The sequence below is a fragment of the Penaeus chinensis genome, chromosome 35, assembly GCF_019202785.1.
Source record: "Penaeus chinensis breed Huanghai No. 1 chromosome 35, ASM1920278v2, whole genome shotgun sequence".
Classification (NCBI taxonomy): Eukaryota; Metazoa; Arthropoda; class Malacostraca; order Decapoda; family Penaeidae; genus Penaeus; species Penaeus chinensis.
The window spans coordinates 7,121,040-7,131,039 of NC_061853.1; the positions used below are offsets into that span (position 1 = coordinate 7,121,040).

At 45.7% G+C, this 10,000-nt stretch overlaps 1 protein-coding gene across 2 annotated transcripts in view; it reads left to right on the forward strand.

Annotated features, from left to right (window-relative positions):
- Positions 1-10,000, forward strand: part of LOC125044213 (prostaglandin D2 receptor-like) — a 265,124-nt gene that overhangs the window by 65,125 nt on the left and 189,999 nt on the right. The gene's annotated exons all lie outside the window — the stretch shown is intronic.

Below are 10,000 nucleotides of genomic sequence, written 5' to 3' on the forward strand. Positions count from 1 at the left end.
CATTGTTATTATTATAATCTTACTATGATAACGATTATCATTACTTTCATTATTATTGTTATCATTGTTACTATTAATTTACTCTTACTCTTATTATTATCATTTTCAATATCATTATCATTATCATTGCTAACATTAACATTATTCTCATCATTATTGTTACTATTGTTGCTGCTGTTATCATTATTATCATTATCATTATTACTAATTATTATTAATATTATTATTATTATTATTATTATTATTATTATTATCATTATTATTATTATTACTACTATTATATTATATATATATATATGAATATATATATATATATATATGTATATATATATATATGTATATATATATATATATATATAAATGTATATATGTATATCTTTAGTGTCCTTTTATAATTTTATAATCTTTTACAATTTTTACTATAATTACTGTTGATGTTAAGTAATTCTTATTATCACTGTTCGTATAACTACTGTCGTATGTATGTTCGTTTTAGTTCGTTTTTTCTTTTTTCTTTATATAGCTATCACTCTTGTTGTTCTTACTATTCTCATTAATGAGCACTGGCAAAAAACTTGACTTTCAAGTTTTTGTTTGTTTTTTTTTTTTTTGTTTTTTTATAGCTACGTAGCCTTATCGATACTCCTGTCCTGTCTATGCGTTGGTATAACTTGTCAGTAGAATTCTAATGGTTGGAAGATTATTTTTGACCAAAAAAAAAAAAAAGGGCCACATTTTTTAGACTGGATTTTTTTTTTTTTTATCCTGTTTCTCTTTTCTTTGAATATCCTTGACCATCCGCAAAAGGTCCTAACTTTTTATTTAATTAAAAAAAAAAAAAAAATTCTAACTGCCTAACAGACAAGTGGGTAGTCAGACAGACACAAAACACGATGATTATTTCCATATTTTAGCTATTATTGTTACTGTTATCATCGTCAACGTAATCCTCGTTGCCATTGCTGATGATGGTGAAACTAGAACAATGTCATGAGAGAGAGAGAGGGAGGGAGAGAGAGAGAGAGAGGGGGGGGGGAAGGGAGGGAGGGAGAGGAGAGGGGAGATGGAGAAGGGAGAGGGAGAAGGAGAGTGAGAAGGAGATGGAGAGGGAAGGAGAGGGAGAGAGAGAGAGAGAGAGAGAGAGAGAGAGAGAGAGGAGGGGGGGGGGGGGGGGGGGGGAGGGAGGGGAAGGGGAAGGGGAGAGGGAGAGGGAGAGGGAGAGGGCGAGAGGAGGCGGCCCCTCTCTCTGCCTCTCGCGCTGTGGGTTGCTGGTGTTTCTTTCTGCTTGCGCTGTCTCTGTCTCGTCTCTCTGTCTCTCTGCTCTCTCGCTCTTCCGCGTCCTCTCTTGTTTTTGGTCGGTTTCCTCGTTTCTCTTGCTCTTTCTCTTTCTCTGTTCTCTCTCTCTCTCTCTCTCTCTCTCTCTCGCTACGCGTCGTGCTCGCTCTCTTCTTTCTTGTTTCTTTGCGCTTTCTCTTTTCTGGCCTTGCTCGCTCTCTCTCGCGCGCGCGCTCTGCGCTCGCTCTTCGCGCTCTCGTCGCTCTCGCGCTTTGGCTTTTGCGTGTTCTTTTCTTGTGCCTTGTCGTTCTCGTTGCGTCTTTCTCTTCGCTTTCGTTGCTTGCTCCTAGTCCTCTTTCTCTCGTCGTCTCTCGCCCTCTGCGGTATTATGTCTTTTTCTGGCGTTCCCTCTCACGCTCCAGCTCTCTCCCTCGCCGCTCTGCAACCCACCAACCACCCCGCGCAACACCTACAAACCAAAAATAAATTTGCCCCCTCACCCCTGCCAACCCGCGACCCCCTCCTACGCGGCCCCAGCCCCCCCCACACCCCCCACCCTGCTGCCAGGCCCCACACACAATGGCGACACCGGGACTATCACACCGACACAACTTCCTACATGAAGCCTACGCAACACTATACCTCTTACAGAAAGCTTTCACGCTTTAGTAACCCCCGCCCTCCAATACGCTACAACATTGCTCCTAACGCTTGCTTTATGCCGTAAGTTGCACTACGTTTAACCCGTTTTAGATTGGTTGGCTTGTTATGCCGAAAAAATAGCCCTAACGTAGCCTCGTGGTGGGTGGTGTGGTATGGTTGGTTTAGTACTGGTCAATTTGGTGTGGCATGGGTTCGAATCCCGGTCAGTGAGGTTTGTTATTTATATATATACCAATCCGGCACTGTTTTTATTTCATCTTTGTGTTCTAAATCCATAATTCCATCGAAATTGATAGCAAATGCCATAATGACCAGAGCTTTGGGGAGTAAGCTCCAAAGAAGGCAATCAAGCACACACTCTAGTAATTGAATACGGAAGGACGAATCCCTTGCTATGCAAATAGCGACACGGGGCTTCTGACGTGCGTATCTGCCTTTCAGATTTCCTCAAAGGGAATAAACAGGTGGAAAAATCTGCGTACAAGAGAAGAGAGACCGCGATAGAGAGAAGAAAAGAGAAGAGAGAAGAGGAGAGAGAGAGAGAGAGAGAGAAGAGAGAGAGAGAGAGAGATAAGAGAGAGAGATAAGAGAGAGAGAGAGAGAGAGAAAGAAAAAAGAGAGAGAGAGAAGAAGAGAGAGAGAGAGAGAGAGCAGAGAGAGAGTATAGAGAGAGAGGAGATAAAACAACACAAACTGACAGAGACGGAGACAGCAAGAGAGAGAAAGAGAGCGAAAGTGTGTGTGTGAGAGCTAAACAGATAAACACCACGTGAACGAGAAAAAGAACAACAACACAACAACAACAAAACACGACCCACAAATAAATTCAAACAGACAAAAAAAAAAAAAAAAATCTTGAAAGGAAAACGACCTTTGTGGGGCTCGAGCAAATTCTCCCTTTGGTGCAGAGCCAACATGGCAGCTGGCCACGTGAGGTCAGTGTAGTCTGCTTGAATATCACACTCGTGCTGAATGCACATAAAGAAGGTTGGGCTCCAGCAGTGAGGCAAGGTTATCGAGGTATGGCGATATGGTGGGCAAGTTAAGAGAGGGTGATACTGACACATAACTAATGATGTGAGTATTAACTAGCTTCAACTTTATACGAGGTTAATGTTGTGTTATGTTGAAGTAATTGGGCCTTTACAACCATGGTTATTGTGTCTCGTGAGTCACCTTATATGTGGCTTCCTCATTGAGAAGTCAATAAAGTAGATACAATGCAATATATAAAAAGAAAATGCTAAATGTATGAGGTACTAAAGATGCTAGACCCGAGGAACTCGTCGTGGCCACATTTAAGACTTGATCTTCGATTCAGCCAGATGATGTTTATTACCGTTGTTTTCATCTAGATTTATTTTATATTTTTCTTAAAAACCCCGCACAAAAAATAGACAGACGAATAGATAATCAAATAGGTTTTAGAGAGAAGAAATAGATATAAACAAATAACCCATCACGTGAAAGCGCAGATTTTTACCCCACATAATGACCAATAAACCAAAGATACAATACCTAACCCAAACTATCAATTGTTTCTCAAATCCTCCGAACCCCGCACCCGACTGGAGATGATGCTCGTGTGCATCCTCTCCCAGCATCCTTCTTCATCTCCCGCTCAGCTCACCCCACCAGCATCACCCGCGGAAAATGTATGCGCCAGTGAATATATGCGCAGTGGATGCACTTGCCTAATGAGTGCAAATGGTGTGAATTAAATTAAATTGTTTTAAAAAGTCTTTATGAGTGCATACGCGAGTGTTGCAGGTACGCGCTGTTTGTATAATCCCACATACACGTACACATACATGCACACATACGCACGCAGACATTACGTATGTATATATATTATAAATATATATAATCATATAATTTAATATGTCTATATATTAGTATAAATATATTATATTTGTTGAATGTATATGTAACAAAAACCATAAATATAATATTATATAACAAATATATAAATAATATTATAATACACATATACAAATATTAAAGCACATAATCACACACACACACACACACACACAACACGATACACACCACACACACCCATCACACGACCACAGCACACAACACACACACACAACACACACCACCCACACACACACACACACACACTACACGCACACAACCACACACAACACACACACAATAAAATATATAAATATATATCAGAATACATATATATAAATAAATAAGAAATCTATAATATATATATCATTTTCGTTCATATCATATCAAATATCACATCGTTTTCTCAGTAGAAACAGCCTACCCCACATGCCAACAAATCACGTGGCTGATATTAGTCCCAATATCCTAAAACGTCAGAGAACAGAACAGTATTGGATCGGAACGCCCGAATATATCTTCAATGAGCCTGACATAAACACAACTTCGTGAACTGCAACACAAATATAAATCTCCTCTTCTTTCTCTCCCCTCCTCTCTCTCCTCTCTCCTCTCACACAGTACGGTCTCTCCTCTCCTCTCTCTCTCTCTCCTCTCTCTCTCTCTCTCCTCACTCTTCACACCTCTCTCATCTCCTCTCTCCTCCACCTATCTCTCCTTCTCGTCTCACTCCACTCACTCTCTCCTCTCATCTCATCTCCTCCCATCATACTCATCACCTCTCTCTCCTCCTTCTCCCCTCCTTCTCTTCTCTCTTTCCTCCCTCTCTCTCTCTCGCTCTCTCCTAACTATGTTAATTAAAATAATAATAATAATAATAATAATAATAATAATAATAATAATAATAAATAAATAATAAAATAATAACATTCTCAACGCAAAACAGTAAGAAAGAAAAGGGAAAAAGAAAAAACCAAAAAAAGGTCAAAAAAAAAAAAACCAATATACAACCTCGTATTTTAAAAACCAAAAAACTACATTCCCTCGCACATCCAATCCCGCCCTCCCAACCCTCCCATTTACTATATTTGTAAAAAAACAAAAATTAAAAAAAAACCAAAACATCCCCCTCCAATCCCCCAATCCCCATTTACACCCCCCCCCCCTCCCACATCCCCATCCCATCCCCCCCCCCAATCCGCAAAAAAACAATCCCCTCCCCCCCCCCCCCATTCCACATCCCCCCCACCCCCCCCCTCCCCCCCCCCATCATCCCCCCAATCCCCCCCCCCATCCCCCCGAAAAATTAACAACAAACATCCCCAAATCCCCACCCCCATCCCCTTTACAATCCCCATCCCACCACCCCCCAGTCCCCCCCATCCCCCATCCCATCAATCACCCCCCCCACAATTCCCCCCCCCCCCCCCCCAAATAACATCATTCCCCCCCCCCCCCCCCCCCCCCGGCCATCCCCCCCCCCCCAACACCCCCCCCCCCATCCCCCCCCCATCCCCACCCATCTCCCCCCCCAATAATCCCACCCCCCCCTCCCCCCATCCCCCCCCAATCCCCCTTCCCATCCCCCCCCCCTCCCATCCCAATCCAAATCCCCCCCACCACCCCCCAAATCCCATCCCCTATCCCCCCCCATCATCCCCCCATTCCCCCCATCCAATCCCCAAAAAAACAACATTCATTATACCCATCCCAATCCCCGTTAAAAAACAAAAAAATTAACAAACATCCCCATCCCCCCCCCCCCCCCCCCCCCATCCCGATCCCCCCATCCCCATCCCCCCCCTCCCCAATACATCCCCTAGATACAATCCCCCCCCCAAAAATAACATATCCATCCAAAAAACAATCCCCCCCCCCCCATCCCCCATCCCCACCCCTCCCTCCCCCCGCGCCTCCCCGAAACAAATATACATCCCGCCCCCCCCACCCCCACCCCCCAATTACCATCCCCTCAAATCATCCCCCCACCCCCCCCCATCCCCCCCCAAAAATTAATCCCCCATCCCCCCCCATCCCCCCATCCAATTCCATCCCACATAAATACAAAACAATCCCTCCCCCCACCCCACCCCTCCCATCCCCCAACTCCCATCCCCCTCCAAATCCGCAACAAAAAACATCGTTTTATTACAATCCCATCCCCACCCCCCCCCCCCCCCCCCATCAAAACATCCCCCATCCCCCCCTTAATATACAAACATCCCATCCCCCACCCCATAATTATTAAATTAAAACAAATCCCTATACATCATCCCCCCGGCGATCATTCCCCCCCCCCTTACATCATCCCCCCCCCCCCCCCCCAAAAAACATCCCCATCCCCCCCCCGCCCCCAATCACCCCCCCCCCCACCCCCCTCCCGCCCTCCCTTCTCTCCCCACCCTCAGTTTCCTTAATCGCTAATCGCCTTCTCTTCCTTAATCCTCCTTATCCTGTCTCTTCCTTCATTCCTTCCTTCTCCTCCCCTGTTTGCCTTTTTTTTTTGCGTGAAAAATTTAAAATCGACTACTCCCCCCTCACCCCTAACCAGCCTTCACTTCATATTCACCGAGACCTAGAATAAGAAGCTACGCCGGGCATTGATTAATTTCTCGAACGAACCCTTTCACACCTTCGCTCTCTCTCTCTCTCTCGTCTCTCCGTCTCTCTTGTCTCTTGTCTCTGTCTATGTCTCTGTCCTCTGTCTCTCTCCTCTCGTCTCTCTCTCTGTCTCTTCTCTCCTCTCTCTCATCTCCTCGTCTCGTCCTCTCTTCTCTGTCTCCTTTCCTTTCTCTGTCTCTACTCGCTTTAATCCTCTCTCTCTCTGCTCTCACTCTCTTCTCTCTCTCTCTCCTCCGATCTCACTCCGCTCTTCTTTTCTCCTCCGTCTCTCTCTCTTCTCTCTCTCTCCGTCTCGTCTCTCCTCTCTCTTCTCTATCTCTCGATTAATCTCTCTCATCATTCACACTCTCTCTCTCTCTTCTCTCACTCTCTCTCTCTCTCTCTACTCATTCCTACTCTCTCTCTCTCTCTCCTTCTCTGTGTCCCTCTCGTCGTCTGTGTCCTCTCTGCTCTGTGTCCCTCTCTCTCTCCTCTCCCTCTCTTCATTTTCATCTCTCGCCTCTCTCGTCTCTCGACTCTATCTCATCGCTTAATTCTCTCTCTCTCATCTATCAAGTCTTCCTCTGTCTCTCTCTCTCCATCTTCCCTCTCCGTCTCGTCTCGGCCCCACATATCTCATCTTCTCCCTCTCTCTCCCTCCGTCCATCTCATCATCAAAATCGGCTCTCTCATCGTCTCTCCTCTCTCTCCTCTCTCCTACCTCTCCTTTTTCTCTCATTCCACTCACATACAACTCTCTCTCTCCTCTCTCCCTCTCTCTCTCCTCCAACGTCTCTCTCTCTCGCTTTAATCTCCTCGCTCTCTCATCTCATCTCTCTCTTCCTCTCGCGTCGCATCGGGGCCTTATTAAAATCCCTCTCTCTCAACCCCGAGATCCTACTCTCCTCTCCCTCTCCCCTCCCTCTCTCTTTTTCTTCTCATCTCTCTCTCCTCTGCTCTCGCTCTCTCTCCTTCTCACCTCAATTCCACTCTCTTCTCTCTTCTCTCTCTCTAATCCCTCTCTCTTATCTCCTCTATCCCTCTCTCACTCTCTCTCTCTCTCCTCTCTCATCCTCCTCCCCCTCCGCTCGTCTCCTTCGCTCCTCTCTCTCCACTCTTCTCCTCACGTTCTTCAACTTCTCGTCTCTCTCTCATCTTTCTCTCTCTGCTTTATCTTCTCTCTCATCTCATCTCTCCTCTCCCTCTCTCTTCTTTCTCTCATCTCTTCTCCTCACTCTCTCATCTCTCTCCTCTCGTCCTCTCTATCTCTCTCTCTCTATCTATCTATCTCTCATTCTTCGCTTAATCTATCTCTTCTCTCTCTCTCTCTTGATCCTCTATCTCTCGCTTAATTCTCTCTCTCTCTCCCCTCTCTCTCTCTCTCTTCTTCTCTCTCCTCTCTCTCATCTCTCACGTCTCTCTCTCTCTCCTCTCTGTGTCCCTCTCTCTTCTGTGTCCCATCTACTCTCTCTCTCTCTCCCTCTTTCTCTCCCATCTCTCCTCTCGATCTCTCGGTCCGCTTAATCTCTCTCTCTCTCTGTCTCTGTCCTCTCCTCTCTCCTCTCTCTCTTTCCTCTCTCCATCTCTTCATCTCCTCTCTCTCTCTCTCTTCTCATCCTATCACCACTCTCAGCTCACTCTCTCCATCTACTGCTCACCTCTCTCTCTCTCCTCTCATCTCTCTCTCCTGGTCCTTTCCTCTCCATCCTCATCATACTCTCGCTTATCTCTCTCTCGCGTCTCTCTCATCTCAATCTCGATCTTCGCTCCCCTCTCTCCTCTTTCCATCTCTCTCCTCTCGTCTTTCCCCTCTCTCTCTATCTCTCGTCTCTCCTCTCCCTCTCTCTTTCTCTCTTCTCTCTCTTCTCTCTCTTCTCCTCTCTCTCTCTCTCTCTCTCTCTCTCTTTTCTCTTTTCTCTCTCTTTTTCTCTCTCTCCTTCTCTCTCCCCTCTCTCTCTCCTTTCTTTCTCTCGATCTCTTCTCTCTCTCTCCCTCTCCCTCTCTCTCTCCCTCCTCTCCTCTCTCCTCTCCCTCTCTCTCTCTATCTATCTACTTCTTCGTTTTAACTCCCCTCTCTCCCTATTCTATCTATCTCTCCCCTTAATCTCTCTCTCTCTCTCTCCCTCTCTCCTTCTCCTCCTCCCTCTCTCCCTCTCTCTCTCTCTCTCTCTCTCCTCCCTCTTCCTCCTCCTCCTCTCTCTCTTCTCTCTCTCTTTCCCCTCTCTTCTCTTCTTTCTCTCTCCCCCCCTTCTCTTCTCTATTAAATCTTTTCCCCTCTCTCTCTCCTCTCTTCTTTCTATCTCCCCCTCTTCTCCCCTCTCTCTCTCCTTCCCTCCTCTCTTTAGTTTCCCCTCGTTTTCCAACTTTTCCAAAACAGAAAAACACGAAAAAAAGAAAAACATCGGATATTTCCCCCCAACCACGTGTTAAAGGGGAGTGATAGGAGAAGAAAAAGCGTTGTGCCCCCTGGGTTGCCGGATCGAGTGGGGGGGGGGGGGTGAATGGATGTTTGGGTGTTTCTTTTTTTATTTCCACGCACACACAACACACGCACGCAGCACGCACCAACAAAACGCAGCAAGCAACGCACGCACACACACCACACACGCACACGCACGCAGGGACGCACCCCACGCACCACACACACACACACAACACACACCAAACCCCACCCCCAAAAAAAATTCACAAAACTCCCAAAAAGCCACACACCCACCACACACACACACACCACACACAACCACAAAACACACCACAAACACACAACACAAACCCCAAAACACAACACACACAAAACCACACACAACATGCACACAAATATACAACCCTATACAAAACATTTTTAATGTGTTTTTATACATTGTTTGAAAGAAAATTTAGTCATAAAAAACTAAATCTTACACTAACATTATTTTTTTTTCTTAATAATTATTTATATTTTTACAATTTCCAAATCCCGGGTTAAAGTTCGCTACGCGCTATTCTCACTCTCCCGCGGCCACTATTAAGTAAGCAACTTGAAGTAAATCATGTTTATAGTCCATGGAGAAAATCTTTTTTGGGGTTTTTTTAATTTTTTTTTTTCCCTTTATTATTTCCCGTTTCCCCAATCTTCCCGCCACCCCCAAAACGCTCATCCTCATCCCCTTTTCCATCTCTACTTTATCTCTCTCTTTTTCCTTTTCCTCTCTTCTTTTATCTCTTCCCCCTTTTTCCTCTCACTTCTCACTCACCCCCTCCCCCTTCCCCCCTTTTCCCTTCTTCCTCTTCCTTCTCTCCCCTCTTTTCCCCTCTCTTCCCCTCTCTCATCACTTCCTATCTCTCTTTCTTCTTCCTTTCCCCTCTCTTCCTCTCTTTTTTCATCTTCCTCTATCTCTTCACTCTCTCACCCCCCTCTCTTCTCTCTCTCTCCCTCCCCTCCCCCCCCTTCTTCCTCTCCCCCCCCCTCTCTCTCTTCCCCTCTTTCCTCTTCCTCTCTCTTTCCCCCTCTTTCTCTTCCCCTCTCTCCCCCTTTCTCTCCCCTTTTCCCCTTTTCTCTCTCTCTCTCCTTTTTTCTCTCCCCTTTTTCTCTCTTCTTTTACCTCTCCTCTCTCTCCTTCTC